Here is a 20,181-nt window from a genome sequence, read left to right as displayed (position 1 = left end):
GTGAGAAGTGCCCAAAAAAAGAAACACTGAAGAACTTCCTGAGGCCACGTTCTGATGGAACACCTCAAGGCCTTGTGGGGAAGCACTCGGGGAATGGCAGGAATGGGAAATTTCAGTTAAAAAAAACCCCAAAAAACAAAAAAGAAAACAAAATAGAAAAAATTGTAGAATTCCAGTTAAAATAAAAAAAAAAAAACAGCAAAACATAACAACAATTCCCCTCCCCCTGAAAAAAAAAAAAACAAAACCAAAAAACCCACAACACATTAAAATCAAAGCTAATAGAAAAAATAGAAGTTAGAGCGCTCCAAAAATGCTCTGAGTGGAAAGATTCCTAAAAAGACTCCAGGATGTGATCCCCCAAAATGCTGCCACATGGAGAGCGACGAAACAACCCAAGGGTGAGCAGCACTCCAAAATCCAAAACTTTCCAAAACAGCCTGAACTTGTGGAATTCCGGAAAAAACCCAAATGATAAACATTCAAAAAAACCCCAAACAACCCCCCAAAAAAACCCCAAAACCAAAAGAGAAAGAAAACAAAACAAAACAAAACGACAAAAAACCCCACAGAACTGCAAAGCTCTCCAGGCTGCAGAGCTCCTAAAGATGCCCAGGGTCAGAGCAGGCAAAGGATAGTGAGAAGATCCCCCAAAACCAAACACTGAAGAACTTCTTGTGGCCACGTCCTGATGCAACACCTCAAGCCCTTGTGGGAAAGCACTCAGGAAATGCCAGGAATGGGAAATTCCAGTAAAAGAAAACAAAAAATTGTAGAAGTCCAGATTATAAAAAAAATAAAAATAAAGTTTATAGAAAAAAAAAAAAAGATGCTGAATTGCTCCAACCCCCCTGCACCCCCCCCCAAAAAAATCAAAGCCAAAACTTTCCAAAATTGCCTGAAGTTGTGGAATTGCAGAAAAGACTCAAAAGGTAAAGACTATTAAAAATAAAAACAAATCCAGAAACCAGAAAAACAAACACAAAAAAGTGACTCACTGCAGAGCTCTCCAGGCTGCAGAGCTCCCCAAAATCCCTAGGATCAGAGCTGCCAAAACAGAGTGAAAAGTGCCTAAAACCCTGAAACATGTCAAAGGTGGCAGGCGCTGTAGAACTCCAGAACAAAATCCCAGCCTCCAAGTCCTCCCAGCACTCACAATGGTGAAGCACTTCCAACGGGTCCGGGATGGAGAGCTCCCAAAAATGCCCATGGTGCAGAGCTTCCAATGAGCTCAGGCTGGAGAGCAGCCAAACAGCCAAAGATCAGTGAGTAGAACCCAAAAATGCCCTGGGTCGAGAGGCGCCAAAACTTAGTGAGTAGCTGCCAAAGAGCCAAACGCTGATGCAATCACTGCTCAAGGCCAGGAGCTGATGCACCACGTCCAGGCCTTGTGGGGAAGCACTGCAGAAATGCCGGGAATTGTAGAATTCCAGATTAAAAAAATAAATAAATAAAATAATAGAAGCGAATCGGAAAAAAGAAGTTGAAGTGCTCCAAAAATACTCTGGGTGGAAAGATCCCTAAAAAGCCTCTAGGATGTGAGCTCCCAAAATGCTGCCACATGGGGAGCAATGAAACAACCCAAGGGTGAGCAGCACTCCAAAATCCAAAACTTTCCAAAATGGCCTGAACTTGTGGAATTCCAGAAAAAAACCAAATGATAAAGACTGTAAAAAAGAAAAAGGCTGCAGAGCTCCCAAAGATGCCCGGGGTCAGAGCAGCCAAAGGATAGTGAGAAGATCCCAAAAAACCAAACGCTGATGAACTTCTTGCTGCCACGTTCTGATGATGCAACACCTCAAGACCTTGTGGGAAAGCACTCGGGAAATGCCAGGAATGGGAAATTCAGTAAAACAAAACAAAAAAATAATGTATCTGTCCAGATTATAAAAAAAAAAAAAAAAGATAAATCAAAAAATTTAGGAGAAAAAAAAATAAATAAAAAGATGCTGAAGTGCTCCAACCCCCCCTCAAAAAAAATCAAATCCAAAACTTTCCAAAATTGCCTCAATCTCTGCAAAGCTCTCCAGGATGCAGAGCTCCCAAAAATCCCCAGGGTCAGAGCTGCCAAAAAGGAGTGAGAAGCTCCCAAAAAATATTGAAAAAATCAACCAAACTTCACCAAACAAACAAACAAAAAAATAATCGTAGAATTCCCGATAAAACCAAACAAATTTGTAGGATTCCAGTTTAAAATAAAATATAAAAAAAAGAACACAAACAAAACCCACAAAAAACCTCCACAAAAAGCAACCCAACAAAACCCCAACCAGCTTAAAGGATAAAAGAAGCTGAAGCGCCCCCAAAAAGCCCAGGGAGCAAAGCTCCATGAAAGAGTCCATGGTGAAAGTTTCCAAAATGCTTCCGTGTGGGGAGCACACTGAAAGCTCTCCAGGCTGCAGAGCTCCCAAACATCCCCAGGGCCAGAGCTGCCAAAAGATAGGGAGTAGCTCCCAAAAAACAAATGTTGACAAAAAAAATCCAAACCCAAATAAAACCAAGCAATATTTCTGGAATTCCACTTAAAAAAAAAAACAACCACAAAAACAAAAAAAAAAAACCCTGCACCAAACAAAAACCACAAGAAGAAAAAAAAAAAAAAAGGATGATGGGGATAAAGAGGAAGCTGAAGCGCTCCAGAAATGCCCAGGGAGCAAAGCTCCATAAAAGACTCCAGGTGAAAGCTTCCAGAACGCTGCCACATGGAGAGCTACAAAACCCCCATGGCGAATGGCTCTGGAAACCCCAACAGCTGATGCACTCCTGCAGCGATGGCTCCTCCAGGGTGTGCGGGGAAACGTGTCAAAGGTGGCAGGCGCTGTAGAACTCCAGAACAAAATCCAAGCCTCCAAGTCCTCCCAGCAGTCACAATGGTGAAGCACTTCCAACGGGTCCGGGATGGAGAGCTCCCAAAAATGCCCATGGTGCAGAGCTTCCAATGAGCTCAGGCTGGAGAGCAGCCAAACAGCCAAAGATCAGTGAGCGGTTCCCAAAGGCCCAGTGCTGCTGCAGTCCTCGGGGCCGTGCAGTGAAGCACTGCTGCAGGTTGCTGAGCTGAAGCACTGCTCTGTGGCTGCAAGGTGATGCACGCTGCAGGGGCCGCAAGGTGAAGCGCTCCTCAGGGACCTTCCATCAAGTACTTGCTCCTTCTTGGCTGCAAGGTGAAGCACTGCTGTGGGTGGTGTTGTCAAGCAGGGTGAAACATTCCAAGGTTGACAGGCACTGTGGGATTCCAGAAAACACCCAAAGGGAAATACTCTCATAAAAGAAAAGCGTGAAGCACTGCAACAATCCCAAGGATGGAGAGCTTCCGAAGGGCCCAGGGTGCAGAGCTCCGAAAATTCCTGTAGGTCAGATATTCCGAAGAATGCTGAGTAGCTCTGAGAAACTGACTAAGCCCTTGAGGCCCATGTGCCCAATCACTCCTCCAGCATTGTCAGGTCAAAGTGTCCACAATAGCCTGGATTTGCAGAATTCCAGGAAAAAGACCAGACCTCAGAAGGCTCTCAGAAACCAAAAAGAGGCCCCAGGGATGTGAGCTGCCACAATGCTGCCATGTGGGGAGCTGCAAAAATCCCCAAAGGGTGGAAAGCTCCCAGAGCCCAAAGGCACTGCACTCCTCGGAGCTGTGCAGTGAAATACCCCTGCAGGCTGGTGAGCTGACGCACTCCTCCACGCCTTCTAGAGCTTCCATTTCTCATGGAATTCCAGAGCAGGAAACAAACTTTGAAGGACTCCACAACACCAAATTGGCTACCCAGGAAACCCAAAAGCTGATGCACTGCCTCAGAGGCATGGCGTGAAGCATTCCTGCAGTGATGTTCTCCTCCAGGTCGGCATGGTGAAGCAGTCCAAGGTTGCCAGGAAATGTAGAATTCCAGTGAAAAAACCCAAAGCTTACAGTGCTCCCAAAACCCCAAAATGCTGAAGCTCTCCAGAAATCCCCAGGGTAGAGAGCTCCCAAAAATCTGTTGAGTCGAGAGTTGCCATGAAACCCAAACAGTGGACAGCTCCCAAAACCCAAACGCTGATGAACTCCTTGAGGGCACGTGCTGATGCATCAGCTCAAGGCCACATCGTAAAGCACTTAAAAAAGGCCAGGTATGGTAAGTTCCAGTAGAAAACCCAAATCTGAAAGGTCCTGCTAAATCTCAAGTGGGCTCTCAACAGATTCCTATAATGGAGAGCTCCCAGAAATCCTTTGAGTGAGAGCTCCGTAAAAGCCCCGGGGTGCAGAACTTTGTGAAATCCCTCAGGGGCAGAGATCCCAAAGTGCACAGGGTGGAGAGCTGCCAAAAATCCAAATGCCAGTAAAAACCCCAAGCTCAGAAGTTTCCCAATCCCCAGAACTGATCCCAAACCCAAAATGGCTCCCAGAAAAGGCCAGATGGTGGTGGGATGCGCCGTGAAGGAGTCCTGCAGGTTGGCGAGGTGAAGCTCTCCTCCGGGGTCGCCTGGTGAAATATTCCAAAATTGCCAGTCATGATAAATTCCAGAAAAGGATCAGACCTTGAAGGACCCCAGACCCGAAAATGGCTCCTCAGGGTGGAGATCTCTTAAAACAGCCCAGGGTGGAGAGCTCCCAAAGAGCCACAAGGTAGGGAGCACCCACAAATGCCCAGAAGGTCTCCCTAAAACCCAAATGGTGAAGCTCTCCCAAAAAGCCTTGGGCTGAGAGCTCCCAAAATGCCACCAGCTGGAGAGTTCCAAAGATAACAAAGGGTGGATGGCTCCCAGAGATCCAAATGCTGACGCACACTCCTCAGGGCCACTCATCTTTGGAGGGCACAACCATAACTGGTGTTGAACCTTGTTCTAATCAAGGCTACTGTACCTGCAAGAGCTGGTCGCGGGTGGTGAAAGCTTCCAGGCTCCTGTGAGAGGCAGGCAGGTCTGGCTCCACGGTGACTTTAGGGCATCAGCATCCCAGGAGGGAAACAGCCACCTCTCTGTCCTCCCAGCTGCTGCTGGTGCTTTATCAGGACAGCAGTGGCAGGGCACCCACTGTGATGTCATCTGACGTATGAAGGTCTCTGGTTTCAGGCGTGTGTCCTGCCTGGCCACTGCTTATGGAGAGGGACCCAAGTCTGATCACTGGCTGTGGCTATACACAGATGAGAGCAGGCACACCACAAGCTGCAGGAACCATGAAAGCGAATGCTCGTGCTGAACGCAGTCAGGCTGGGCTCTGAAAAGGGAATTGTGTCCGTCCTCCAGGACGTGCACCAGCCCCACACGCTTCAACGGTGTCCCCAGAGCAACTTGATTTGTTACTGCAGGGTGGTGATGAATTGATAATAAAAGGGAGGAGGAGCAAAGCAAAATTAAATCGAACTGAAAACTCATTGATTTAATCTAGAAATGATATTATGTTATTTTAAGTAGTGAGTTAAATTCCCATCCCTTCCCAGAAAAATACCCAGAGGAAGAAATTATCCAGTAGTTCAGGTGTATTCAGGCGACCAGACCAAAAAATGACAACAAAGAGGGAAGAGTGTGAAGGGAGCAACAAATCAGTTTCCTTCTCTGGCAGCGTAACACCTTGGGAGGGGCAGGCACCTGAATGTGGACTCCAGAAAGCCTCCACACCTGAGGTTCCCATTGGCAGGGTAACAGAAGTTGGTCTCTAGCAAATTAGTGATGGCTGATGGAAAACTGCTCCCAGAGTCCTGCCTGTTATTTCCCCAATGACAGTGTGTGCTTCTGAGGATGACTGTTCTGGCCACATTGTTGTGCATGTTGTATAAAATAAGGTGGGAAGGTCCCTAAAATGGGGCCCGGCCCCTCACTTAACCTGCTCGTGAAAAGCATTGGCACATTTTGTCTGATTCTGAAGAGTCCTCCGATCATCCTTCCCTTCAGCTGTAAAGGAAAACTGTCGCACTGAATTCCTCCCTTGCACTTGATGCCCCCAGTCTCTCTGTGTCTCTTGGATTCAAGGTAGATGCCTATTCCTTTCTGCCCTGCAGAGCTCTCCCCATTTCCTTCTTCCTGCCAGCCTGCTGCAAAAGGAGCCCATCGTGCTCCCAGCCAGAAGAATATGCACCGACAGTGCAGATGCCACCATGCTGATGTAGCTGGCTCATGTAGCCTCACCACCACATTCATAGAATCACAGACGTTTTGGGTTAGAAAGGACCTTAGAGCCCCTCCAGTTCCAACCCCCTGCTACAGGCAGGGCCACCTTCCGCTAGACCGGGTTGCTCAAAGCACTGTTCAGCCCAGCCTTGAACACTTGACCAAGGGTCAATGAGTTACACCACAGGCATGTTAATGACAAACAGCACAATGGCACAGCCCTTTGGTGAAGTCCTCCTACACCTTCAAAGGATGCCGTGTTGGTTTTTCTTTAAAGCCTGGGAAGCTGAGAGTAGCTAAGTATCAACGCACTTGGCTCCTTCTTTCTCATCCTTGTCCACAATGCAGCCAAAACCCTATCCTCATTTTTACCTATCCCCTGAACTATCACTGTAAACAAACCCAGAGGGAATTAGGATTCAGTCAAAGGGACAACAGCCCTTTTAACACTTTGGTGGTAGGCAATTGCTAAGGCTGCAAGAAACACCCCCCAGCTCCAGACCCTGCACCAAAGCCTTGTGCATGGGAGCAGCTGCACAAGGGCAAGCACCACGGATGGGCCTGCCTCAGTGGCACTTCTTCCATAGGTCGCTGGTCCACAGAGATGTGCATTGTCACATTGCTCCTTTTCTGTTCCCGGTGTTTCATGACTTTGGCCTTAGCCAAAATAGTGTGTAGGTTTGGTGGGTATCCAAGTGACACGTTAGAAAGAAGCAAACAGCACATATTATGGAGAGGGGAAGGAGTCGCTCCCATGGACTCTAGGCTTGAAAAAAAGAAACAACATAAAGGAAGCAAATTGTTGGGAAATCTCATTCTTTTAGGTAATTTTTGTTACCTTGGCATATGTAATCTCCTTCCAAGATGATGGAATTGATTCACCCTGCAATTTGACTGCCCTTGTCTTCAGGTCCATCTTCATCCGTGAGACGTTTCTCAGCCCCGTTGTTTGCCCATAGCTGGCATGCCATGTCTTGTCCTGCCTGCCGGTTGTCCCTTGTGGGTGCTGCTGCGACCAGCTCATGTGGGTGGGGGATGAGCTGACTTACTGTGCAAATAGAGGGGATGAGAGGCTGCCCAGCTGGATGGGTACAGGTCCTCCCTATGGCCCTCCCCACCAGCCAGGGACTTGCCCTGCATGCTCAGCCTGTGACAGCTCTGCTCAGAATGCCTCAGGGCTGACCACATCTGAAAACCTCCCATGTGGCTCCTATCAGCCAAGTAACCTTTGCTCAAAGCATTTGGCCACACCTGTGCCATTCACAGCTTCTTCACCTGTCAGCAGGAAGGAGGAAGGAAAGGAGGAAGAGAGACAGAGGGAGGGAGAAAAGGAAGGAAGGAAGGAGGCTGCATTCAGCATTTACCTCCAGCAGCCAGAGCCAGAGCAGCTGAGAGTCACCGTGGGAGACGCTCGCGATGTCCTCTCCCGGCTCCACCACCTCTTTGCCCAGCGGCCTGTCTGTCCTGACGACTTTCCCAGATGTGCTCTTCATTCCTGAAATTGTGAGTGCTGGCTTTTCCCTGGGGGAGGGCAGATGCTGCTTGTGGGCATCCAGCACGCTTCATGCTGCAGGCGTCTGAGGGTCAGACTTGGCACTAAGCGTGTGGCTCAGGAGCCACAAGGTTCTGGGGCAGCCACCTCAAAGAGAAACAAGCCCTAAGCTGGGGCTTGGAACTTCTCCTTTAGTTTGCAGGGGCGTGTTGTTGTGTCCTTGAAACCTTTTGTAATTTCTGCCTGGTGAACTTAAAGGGGCTACTGGTGGGTTAGGTTGCAAATTGAGCCAATGAATTAACTGGAAGATGAGTTTAATAGCAGATACAGGCAGAGGATAAACTGCTTGCTTAAAGCAGGGGCTAAAAGTTGTCTGAGGTTAATTGTTTGCAGCAGCAAAGAGCCCAGGCTGCTGAAGCTGTACTGCTGCAGCGTTCCTGAGCTGGAGGTGAAAGAGCTGGATCTGTGTGTGTGTGCAACAGTGGGTGAGCAAAGGGTGAACAAACACCTTAGAACTTCTTCCTAGGTTGTAATGTTATTGAGCAGGCAAAGATCATAATCTTACCAGACTTGGTGCAGGTGATTAAAAGTAGCTGCTGTGAGCAGAGACCTAAAATTTAACTATAATCTTTAACATGTGTTCTCTGCCCCCAGCCATGAAACCTCCTCTCACAATAGTTTGAGAGGCTTTTTCTAAAGCCTGAGTACTTTCATCCAGCCCTGAGGATTTTGGCTGTGTTGTAGGGTGGCATTCTGATTATTTCATGCTAAAAACTTCAACTTTGTGATCTGGGACCAAATCCTTTCCTGTCACCCAGCTCAGTCCACACTCCTGGGACTGATGTTTACTTCCTACTTCCTTCTCCTACTGATATTAGTCAAGCAAAGAGGAATTAGCTTAAAGCAGGTGGTATTGATGTGTAGATAAAGGCTTTCCTTCAGCTGCTCCCAATATGCTCTGGGGACTTGCCCTCTGTGCCCTGCACCTAAGAATAAGCTCCAGGTTTTCTGCAGCTGCATGAAAAAGGGTGAAAAGTCCCTGCTGAGCTCCTGGCTGGGCAGACACTCGCCAGCCATCCCTGCCACTGGTTGTGTTAGTCCTGGTGCTCATCGTGCCGTTAACCAAGGTAGTGGCTGTGCCTCGAGCTGTTTGAAATTCCTGTCTCCAAGGGATTTGGCAGAGCTGCTTGCTTAATGGGACCGAAAAATAAAAGCACCCTATCCCTTGGTTTGGGTAAGGTCTGGAAATGTGCATCCCGAAGGCTCAGGAACCACCCAGGAAAGAAGAACGCTGCATAACCAGATTTCCCCATCTCCAGAGGTGTATGACTCTAGCTTGTGCAGCTGTATTATCTCTGCTGTGTACAAAGGAGGCGGCTGCCTTGAATCCCAGCATTCGGAAGAATAAAGAGTTTCCCAGTCTCTAGAGGAATGTGAGATTGACTGCAGTGGGTTCATAGGGTAACCACAGAATGAAAACAAAAATTGGGATTTAACATACTGAGAAAGTCTTGGAAATGCCAGAAGGTCCTGCCTGCAGCTCAGGCGATTGCCACATATGGATGTGCTGATTAAAACTATCCTTTTTATTCTCTGAGTCTGGGTTTAATTCTTGTGATCTATTTTATTTGAAGAGCTTTCTGCATATATGGATAGCCAGGCCTACGTGGAAAAGCTGAAAGAGGCTGAATACCGACATGTTTGCTTTGTAGAAGGGGATTAAAGAGATCAGTTTTTCTTAGACTGGTCCCCAACTTGCTGTGGGTTGTTACGGAAAGCTTCTTGGCCCTTCCCTCAGTTTTATGAGTCTGCTGAACAGCACCATGAAATCTAAGTCACTAATGAAACCATGTCAAACATACTTGCCTGAGTGAGAAATCACATCCTGCAGAAAGGGGAGATGGCGAGTGGTAAGAAATGAGAAGTGATGCTTCTCCCCCCAGCCTTGCGTCTCACCCCAGTTGTGTTGGATTTTAAAGGAGCAACTGTAAGGCTTTCTCCAGGACCTTTAGCTGCAATGCTGTCATGGTGTCGCACATGAGTTATTCCAGGGACTGCGTGACTGTTCAAGTGTCCCTCTTTGGTTGTTACAAGAGACATCGAAACAGGAGCACTTTGCAAGACCTGTTTTCACTCAGATATCTGCAAGGTCTCAACCACATCTTCGATTTAGTGTATTGATTTGTGAAATGGAAGCAACGAAGTTTCCTACAAGTGTGGGCTGCCACAAATGATGTGGCATTTTTGGGGTATCAGATCTGAAACTTTTTTCCCACTTGCGGAATGCCTCCACTGCATTTGTATTGAGTTGTGTGATTTGTATGAGTAGGCACTTGGATGCTGGACAAAGCTGGCCTGGGACACAGTGCTGATCAGACTGATTTTACAGTCAGTGAGGCTCTCTTACCGCTGGAGATTTGCCTGCAAATGCAAGGCCAGTCAGTGATGAGGGATGGGTCTCCTTTCTCTGCAGTGTGGGTTCAACGGAGGAGCTCCTCATCATAAAATCCTGCATAGACTAAACTTCGCACAGGTTCTGGGAATAAGTGGACTGATTTATAGCAGAGAAAAGCTGCTCACTCAGTACGCTCTGGTGCAAAGGCACCACTTTGCAGCTCACACGTTCTTAGCATGGGACATTGTGCTATGAAAGCAGCAATAAAAAACCCTAGAGAGTAAAACTGGCCATATTACCTCCTTTCAGCCTGTTCTCTGTCCTTTCAGGGTAACGTTTGCACGTGGCTTTCGCTAAGGCCATGCTGTTTGTGCAGTTGGGCTGAGTTTGACACCACTCCTTTCAGGGATCTGCCACTCTGCCTGTGAACCAAATGTGCCCTTCCGAAACAAGCCTGTTCATTGAAACCAGCATCCTGAGCACACTGATGTGGGCAGTGATAGCAAGAGGCAGGATTACAGCGAGGCTTTGTTTGGGTCACCATCAGAGACAGATGCTCCAAGCTAAATTCCCAGTTAACTCGTGTGATGGAAATCATCCTAAGAGCCTCCCTTTGCAAGTGTGTCTTGTGGTCACCCCATGAACATGGAAGTTGTTCAATGACTGCAGTTTCCAGGCTGGGTTTGGGGTTTGTTTTTTAATGTAAATACTATAAAACACAAAGCTTTTAATGTGGGTCTTAACAGGCAAGGCTGCTTCCACTGGATCTGATCCAATGACTGAAACAGTGAGGGATAGGAGAAGCTGTTTCTGATAAATACTCTGGCAAGGCTTTTAAAGGGGAGGCAAAAATTTTTCCTACTTGCAAAGCGGGAATTGCCTGCGCTGTTGTTGGAGAACATTGGTGTTAGAGGGAGGAAGTCTTGGGTAATCAAAAGGTAATCAACAGGTTTAGGTAATCAAAGACCTGATTCCATTGTTTACTCTTAAAGGCCTTATGACTGTCAGCTAGTCTACTCTTGCTGGGATTAGCAGGACTGCTATTTGTTCTGATGCAATATTTTGTATTTCTTTCCAGCATCTTCTAAAGAAGAAGAAAACTCCGCTTTTGAGGTGCAGCCATTTCTTCTCTGCAGAGAGTAAGCAGTGAATACAGAGCAATAGAGATGGCAACTCTTGAACAGGAAAACAGCATCTTTCTTTCAGTTTTGCACACATAGTAAGGGATATACATTTTTGGTTTTAGGCCTCCGATATTGATGCTGGTACTGACCAGCTTTATGGTTGGCCATTGTAGCCTTTTCAGCGCTTAAAAGTAATAGTCTGTATATATTTCAAGCTTCTTAATTCATAAACTCAAGCTGCATTGCCCCACATACACTCAGATTTACAGCTGGTTGACATCTGGGCATTGCGTTTTAATGCATCAACAACTGATTTCTGATTTTGGGGAACCCCTCCCACCCACCCCCCCAAAAAAAAACAAACCGAAAACAACCAACCAAAACAACAAACACCCAAGCCCCAAACAAAACAAAGTAAGACCACCACCACCACCAAAACAGCCAGCAACTGCAAGAACGAAACGTGGCCTCTTCTAGCAGAGCCAAACACAAGAGAGATGTTATTTAATTTCTAGTATGTTCCTGCTTGTGACTACTTGCCAACTCTGGGCATTGTGCTGGCTTATTTTTCACAGAAACGTCTGCGGTTATTGACCAAACAAGAGTTTCATACCATTTACAGTGATTTTTTTTTTTTTTGTTTTTGTTTTGTTTTGGTTTGTTTTTTTTCCTAGACCTACATTTTTTTCACTGTTACTGTTTTTCCTAATGTCCAAACTGCCCATTAACATGCCTTTTAGGGACTTGTTTTGTACAATAATGCTGCTTTTTATTTGGATTCTGCATTGGCAAGAAGGATCTCAGACCAGAAAATGGTGGTGTGCTTTTTCCTTTCTGTTAGCATGTCCTGGAATATCCAGCTAGCCACCTGGTTTGCTGTTAGATGCCTCTGTTCATCCCTCATGCTGTCATTTTGTGGCAGAGTTGAACCAAGTGAATAGTGGGCTGCTTCTAACAGGCAGTTCCATCTATCTGCCTCTTTATGTCTTGGCTGAAAACAACCCCTTTCTGTAGGGCTGGTGTTCAGTGGGTGTTGATCTCACTTACCCAGTGCCAAAATGTGGTGGGAAGATGGTGAAGAAGGTGAGGTAGCTCCATAGAATGGCAGGGCGATCTTGCATAATCTTGTGTTGACCACCCCTCCCTTTGGCCGTGCTTGTCTTCTGGTCTCATTGCTCTGCTGGACCATCCTGCCCAAAGTATGTCCTTGGGAAGGGGAGGTGAGGAAGGGACCATTATCATGAGAGCTCCATCAGCAAGACTGTTTAATCCACTTGGAGTGAACAGAGCCAGGATAGTCTTTCCCCACCCACCCTCTCTCAAAGCCAAATATAGTGCTTGCTCATCTACCGAGCAAAATGGATTACAGTCAATGGTTAGTATTAATCTGCTTTCTGGACAGGATGCAGTTCTCCAATCTGGGAGGAGTTACGAAGTTAGGGATTAAAATTCCATTTGGAGATGTAAGTTACTAAGTTGAGCCATGACCCTTAACATGCTTAGGTGATCTGTCAAATGCAACTGACATCTGAGGTGTCAGCAGTATTGAGTTCTGCCCAGATGAAGGAAGGCGAGGCAGGATAGCCCCTAACCTCTATTTTTCCTGCAATTGCCAGGCTACTTCGTGTTGGAGGGACGATTGTATTGCTGCTGAGCCACGATCTCCACAAGCGCACGGATGACATTACCAAGTGTACTGAACGTGACTCTGCTGCTGCCATTTCTGATGGCACAGGTGAAACCACCACTGCAAAAGCCCTGCATGCAGATGGGAATTCTTCCTCCTTAGTGAATGGTGTTGAAGAATCCTTTCTCAATAGCAGACAGACACGTTTTGGCTCTCTGGTTCTAGATGGTGTCTATGGGGTTAGTCTTGGAAAGACGGATGCTTTCATATACAAATATAAGAAGATTTCTACTGCTGGGAATCAGTAGCTCTCTTGCACTGTGCCTAAGTGAACTTGAGCCCTTGTACACTTGAAAAGCAGCATGGCAGTGATCTGCTGGAACCCTGCTAATCCAAACAACTCCTTGCATTTGTTAGCTCACCTCACTTCCTTTGGATGTCCTATGGTGCTGCTTTTCCCTCTTTTTTTTTTGGGGAGAGTTGGAAGATGCCTACTGGTGTTTCAAGTATTACTACTATAAAATACTGTAATGAGATGAGAGGCCTCATTGTTTAGGCAAAGAGTCTTGGTATTGGGAGGACTTTCTCTGGGAGAGAAGATCTTCATTTGCAGAACTGGAAAAAAAAAAAGATATTAAATATAAGTGGGTTTTCACCAGTATTCAATATTTCTTTAGGAAGCAGATCTTACCTGAAGACGTCTCCAGCTCTTTTTGAGGTCTGGATGTATGCTTTACCTTGCAGTCTTGTATTTTATTTTAAAGCTCCTTTCTGATGAGTTTGAAATGTCTCTGTTGAGATCTCTTAGTGGAAAATAAACTATTTTTGTATTAATTCTTTGTATTAATTTTTCTATTCTTTGCAGCATTTGCACGTGTCTAACGGGTGTGCTGTAGCTTTTTTAAGGGGAGAAGCTTCTTTCTATCAGAAATAATGTTTTTTTTCCCTTGATAATGTTACTCCATGGGCACAATGTGGAAGATGGAAAAACTTGCCAAGTGGATGAACGATTAGAAGTGAGTTCTGCCTGCAAAGAAGCATGTGGAAAACTTCTGCTGAAGAGAAAGGTGTTAGCAGTCCTTTTAGATAATGCAAAATGTATCTGTAGGGGGGGAAATAGTCTAATTCAAAGCTTTGCATGTCTGCTGAGCTGACAGAGAAGTATTTTTGTAGAGAATGATTGCAGATTGCTTTCAGTTGCTCTTTTGGACAATGATTTGCAACTTGTCAAGCTGGGATGGACTTGTGCATTGTATTCATTCCTCTGCAGTGATTAGCATGGAGACACTTCTGCCTTTTGTGTTTCTGTTTTCACTGTCGCAAAGAATTTTATTGTGTAGGGAGGACAGCAAAGTGTAGAAGAGTTATGTTTGTTTGATGGTGAAAAAGAGGCACTGCCCTGTCCTGTTCAGTTTCAGGAAATACTCCTGGAGATAAATGAGGCAGTTGCTTAATTTTTTGTGTGTCTTGTAGTTCCTTCCTTTCTCATTTAGAAAGACTTGTGTCTCTTGGTATGAAATTGCCATTCTAATTGTGCCTAGTCCCAGGCTCTCTGTATTTTATGCTTTTCTTTTAGGGTTTGGGTTACAAGTGATGCATGCAGGATTCTGACAGAGACCATATCGATAATTTGTCTGGTTTGCCCACATTCAGGTACCTTTGGTTTTGGTGGTCAATGGATATTGATTAAAAGCATCTTCTGAGGTGACGGTGGGTCTGTTTCTTTTGTTCATATGGTTATATCATTGTATGTGAGGGGGAGGGTGAGGAAGATCTTTGCTGTGGTTTAATAAAGGTTGAACTTCATTTACCATCTCACAGGTCATTCATCGTGTGTGGGCTGACCCTACAGAAGGTTTTCAGCATCTCTCTAAAAGAAATGCCTCCTTTTCCTTCCCCCTTTACTGAAGTTCAGATAGTGAGTGAGATATTCAGTTCCTGCAAAGCTCTGTTGTGCCATGTCTACTTATTTCTGTTCTTTTTGTCATTTATGGCTTCAGACAGTTGACAGATGAAGATGCAGGGCTCTGCAGGGTGTACGTTGCCTGAGATCTCATTTTTCAAAAGAGAAAGCCCTATTTTCTGCTCCCCAGCCCCTTGGCTTGTGAGTTGGTTTTGGTGAGGGGAGACATGTACCTACAGCTCAAGTGCTTCACACTGAAGTCCTCAGATTCTGTAGGCTTCTCTAGGGAACACGTGGTGACTGTTACTGCTGTCAGCCATGTTCCAGTGTCTGGTTTCTGATAGTGCTTCTATCAGAGGATGAGGATGTGTCCAAGGCAGCTGATCCCGAATTTTGACGAATTCCAGTTTTGCAGCATCCTGAACACAAATCTCTCCATGCCCATGCCCTTGATCTCTTCTCCGGGATGATCCAGCAAAGCATCCATTCTTTTGCAGCTTTGCTGCTACTGAAACTGTGCCTTTTAGTTGTGTGCTTTTTCATAGGCGTTTTAGTCATCCTTTCTACTTGATTGACTTTGCAGCTGTTGAAACTTCTTTTGACTTTTCTAGGAATAAATATTGATGTTTCAAAGGCTATAATTTGAGCTTTCATTGCCTTTTGAAGCTTGTCAGGCAGAGAGAGGGGTGGTTGTTCTGCCATCCCGTTTTTACTGCACTGAGTAAGTACTACAGGACGTAGTTTCTGTGACTGTGGTTTTGTTAACCGATAATCCATGTCTTGAGTAGGGAGTTTCGTTTGCCTTCATTTCAGATCTTTTTGTTTGACATCACCTTTCTCCAAACATTGCTTTCTAAAATTGTAGCTCTGTTGGGTTTTGGTATCGTGCCTCCTACCAGAATGTGGAAGTTTATTATTTTTAGCATAATTCTTAGGAGTTCAATTCCTGTTAGGTACAGCTTTGATTCTGTAGGACGAGCTGAACTGATGTAACAGGTCACTGTTGCCAGAGAGGGGTGATTCCCTACCCTGCTCCTGGCTCTAGTGCTGCTTACGTGGTGTTACCCTGGCACTCGCTGTGGTGTCTGGGCTGGTGTGGTTGGTTCGCCTGGCAGTGAGCTAAGCAAAAAGAGGGGGAAGTGGGTTTGTGCTGGCTTGGAGAATTGAATCAGCTCCTGAGGCAGTTGTGTGGGTTTGAGGAAAGCTGAAGGGAAGGACTGTAGGGCTGGAAGCAAGGGAGTTGGGAAGCTTCTTGTGTGTGTTTTCCTATAAAGTAGAGCTAATCCAGCTCAGGAAGCATGTCTGTGCCCTGGGACCCGTTACCCTGTGAAGCAGCAACTTGTTTAGAATCTCTCATCTGCATTTTGTTCATCGATTCACGTAGAAAGTAGTCAAAACCTCTCCCCTTTTTCCCCTCCTTTTCAGACACACAGAGCGCACATCTGCTGATGAAGACTCTGCCTGGGGCCACGTTGAGAAGACAAGGGTAATGAAGATGTTAAAAATGCTTTTGCAAGAGGCACACAGATTTGTAAAGACCATCAAGGGCTTTTTTCCTTGGTGGCACAGGCACTACGAGAAGATTGTAACGGGAGCAACAGGATTCAGCAATGTCTTTTTCTTGGCTGTATTATTTTGGTGGGCTGTTTTTTTCAGTGGGGAAGCCAGAGGAAATTTGGTCTGCCTTGAATTAAACCGTTTTAGTGTCTTTGTGGGCAGGTGACTGGAGCCATGTGAATTTGGACTTTCTGGGGACACAGTCCTGAAATGCTGGTGTGGCTCTGGCTCGCCTGTGACCATCTGCCCCATCATGGTGGAAAGGGGCATCCAGGTACACTCAGGCTTTCCAGTCAGGTGGCAAAACGTTCTTTGCAGGTGCCGTGCAGGGAATACCTGCTCCAGCTGTTGTGTTCTAGAGCACAGCCCCAGCAGGAGCAGCAGTGCCATGTCCAGGGCTTCAGAAGCAACAGCTGTAGTTGCCCCTTTTGCCTATGTGGGCTACTGCACAGGGTCTCAGAGCAGAAGGATTTTCTTCACTGCTGTCAAAAATGTCTCAGCCTGCCCCATTGCCCATTTGCATTTATATGTGTGAAGGCAGTGTGTGTGGGTAAGGAAATAAATGGGCTTAAATAGAGGATTCTGAAGATGAGAGGGAAGGCAGAAAGTGGAGAAACATGGCTGAACTCCCATAAAAAACCCTAATGTTCAGGTTTGATTTCAATACAGACTGACATTTAATGTTTTGAATAATTTATTTATAAACTTTGACATACATACAAGATTCCGTGGACGAGCTTCAGTGGACGAGCTTCAGTGGACGAGCTTCTTGAAGTCCTGAGAGACATTTCACTGAAACTGATTTGAAAGAACCCGAAAATCTGAAATGAAAGGTGGCAGGCGCTGTAGAATTCCAGAACAAAATCCAGGCCTCCAAGTCCTCCCAACAATTACAGTGGTGAAGCACTTCCAATGGGTCCAGGGTGTAGAGCTTCCAAAAATGCCCATGGTGCAGAGCTTCCAATGAGCTCAGGCTGGAGAGCAGCCAAGCAGCCAAAAGATCAGTGAGTGGTTCCCAAAAGCCCCAGTGCTGCTGCAGTCCTCGGGGCTGTGCAGTGAAGCACTGCTGCAGGTTGCTGAGCTGAAGCACTGCTCTGTGGCTGCAAGGTGATGCACGCTGCAGGGGCCGCAAGGTGAAGCGCTCCTCAGGGACCTTCCGTGCAGAACTTGCTCCTCCATGGCTGCAAGGTGATGGATGCTGAAGGGTCTGCATGCTGAAGTGCTCCGCAGGGACCTTCCATAAAGTACTTGCTCCTCCATGGTAGCAAGGTGAAGCACTTCTCTTCTGTTGTAGCATTGCACAGTGGTTTTCCAAGAGCAAATGGAGACCCCAAAACCAAAATGCTAAGGTACTCAAAAAAAAAAAAAAAAAAATCTCCAGAATGGAGAGCTCCCAGAAATGTCCTGGGTGGAAAGCTGCCGAAAAAGGAGTGGGTAGCTAATAAAATAAAAAAGTTGAAGCTCTCCAAAAATGCCCTGGATAGAAAGCTCCCTAAAAAGACTCCAGGATGCGAGCTCCCAAAATGCTGCCACATGGGGAGCAATGAAACAACCCAAGGGTGAGCAGCACTCCAAAATCCAAAACTTTCCAAAATTGCCTGAACTTGTGGAATTCCAGAAAAAAAACAAATGATAAACATAAAAAAAAAAAAAAAAAACAAACCTCAAAAACACTAAAAAAAAAACCGAACACCAAAACCAAAAGCCACGTTCTCATGGAACACCTCAAAGCCGTGTGGGGAAGCACTCAGGGAATGGCAGGCATTGTAGAATTCCAGTAGAAAAAAAAATTAAAAATATAAAGATATAAGAAAATAAAAATCAGCGCTTATAGGACAAAAGAAGAAGCTGAAGTGATCAAAAATGCCCAGGGAGCAAAGCTCCATAAAAGCCTCCAGGGTGAAAGCTTCCAGAACGCTGCCAGATGGAGAGCTACAAAACCCCCATGGCGAATGGCTCTGGAAACCCCAACAGCTGATGCACTCCTGCAGCGATGCGCTCCTCCAGGGTGTGCGGGGAAACGTGTCAAAGGTGGCAGGCGCTGTAGAACTCCAGAACAAAATCCCAGCCTCCAAGTCCTCCCAGCACTCACAATGGTGAAGCACTTCCAACGGGTCCGGGATGGAGAGCTCCCAAAAATGCCCATGGTGCAGAGCTTCCAATGAGCTCAGGCTGGAGAGCAGCCAAACAGCCAAAAGATCAGTGAGTAGCACCCAAAAATGCCCTGGGTCGAGAGGCGCCAAAACTTAGTGAGTAGCTGCCAAAGAGCCAAACGCTGATGCAATCACTGCTCAAGGCCAGGAGCTGATGCACCACGTCCAGGCCTTGTGGGGAAGCACTGCAGAAATGCCGGGAATTGTAGAATTCCAGATTAAAAAGAAAAAGAATAAAAGAATAATCAAAGAAATAAAAGTAAATCGGAAAAAAGAAATATGAAGCTCTCCAAAAATGCCCTGGATGGAAAGATCCCTAAAAAGCCTTCAGGATGTGAGCTCCCAAAATGCTGCCACCTGGAGAGCGACAAAACAACCCAAGGGTGAGCAGCACTCCAAGGTCCAAAACTTTCCAAAATGGCCTGAACTGCTGGAATTCCAGAAAAAAACCAAAACGATAAAGATTGTCAAAAAAAGAAAAAAAAAAAAAAAAAGAAAATAAGTGTCTCAGTGCAAAGCTCTCCAGGCTGCAGAGCTCCCAAAAATCCCTAGGATCAGAGCTGCGAAAAGAGAGTGAAAAGAGCCTAAAAGCCCGAAAGCAGAAGAACTCCTCGAGGCCAAGTTCTGATGGAACACCTCAAGACCTATAGGGAAGCCTTCAGGAAATGTCAAGAACGTAAAATTCCAGTGCAAAAAACAAACCAAACCAAATTTGTAGAAGTCCAGATTTAAAAAACCCAAACCAAACCCACAAAAAAACCCAAAAGCCATCACCATAAAGAAAAAAATAAATAAAATAAAAGAAATCAAAGCTTGTTTGAAAACAAGATGCAGAAACGCTCCAAAAATGCACAGGAGGAAAGCTCCATAAAAGCCTCCAGGGTGAAAGTTGCCAGAATGGTGCCATGTGGGGAGCTACAAAAGCCCCCATGGTGAATGAAGGGGGAGAAGCGCCCAGAAAACCAAATGTTGAAGAACTTCCTGAGGCCACGTTCTGATGGAACACCTCAAGGCCTTGTGGGGAAGCACTCAGGAAATGCGGAGAATGGGAAATTCCAGTAAAAAACAAAGAACAAAAGAAAAAAGTGTAGAATTCCAGTTAAAAAATCCAAACCAAACCAAACCGAAATCTCTCCCCCCCTCCCCCCAAAAAAAACAAACCCACAAAAACCAACAGAAAAGTCAAAGCAAATCGGAAAAAAAGAAGTTGAAGTGCTCCGAAAATGCCCTGACTGGAAAGATCCCTAAAAAGCCTCGAGGATGTGAGTTCCCAAAGAGCTGCCACATGGAAGCTTGGAGATCTACAAAAGAGCCCAAGGGTGAACAGGACTCAAAAACTGAAACTTTCCAAAATGGCCTGGCCCTGTGGAATTCCAGAAATAACCCAAATGATGAAGATTGGAGAAGAAAAAAAAAAAAACAAAACAAAAGCAAAAGAGAAAGAAAAAAAAAAGAAGAAAAAATGTCACAGAAATGCAAAGCTCTCCAGGCTGCAGAGCTCCCAAAGATGCCCAGGGACAGAGCAGCCAACAAGTATTGAGAAGGTCTCAAGAAGCATGAAAAAAACCCCTGAAACAAAACAAACAAACAAAAAAAATAACCAAAATTGCAGAATTCCAGAGAAAACCAAACAAATTTGTAGGATTCAAGTACAAAAAAAAAAAAAAACCTCAAACAAAAAACAAACACACAAAAAAACTGTCATAAACCAAAACCCACAAAAAAAAACCCTCAACAAACAAAGATTATAGGGATAAAGAAGAAGCTGAAGCGCTCCAGAAATGCCCAGGGAGCAAAGCTCCATAAAAGCCTCCAGGGTGAAAGCTTCCAGAACGCTGCCACATGGAGAGCT

General features: G+C 45.7%; 1 long non-coding RNA gene across 1 annotated transcript; it reads left to right on the top strand.

Annotated features, from left to right (window-relative positions):
- Positions 1–7,319: 7,319 nt before the first annotated feature.
- Positions 7,320–13,765, top strand: LOC136014495 (uncharacterized). The gene is made up of 3 exons (XR_010612733.1): positions 7,320–7,581; positions 11,044–11,184; positions 12,706–13,765. It is a non-coding gene; the product is annotated as an uncharacterized LOC136014495 (long non-coding RNA).
- Positions 13,766–20,181: the final 6,416 nt, after the last annotated feature.

This window comes from Lathamus discolor, chromosome 5, assembly GCF_037157495.1.
Source record: "Lathamus discolor isolate bLatDis1 chromosome 5, bLatDis1.hap1, whole genome shotgun sequence".
NCBI lineage: Eukaryota > Metazoa > Chordata > Aves > Psittaciformes > Psittacidae > Lathamus > Lathamus discolor.
Note: the sequence above shows the minus strand (reverse complement) of the source record. Positions and strands in the feature narration are given on the sequence as shown.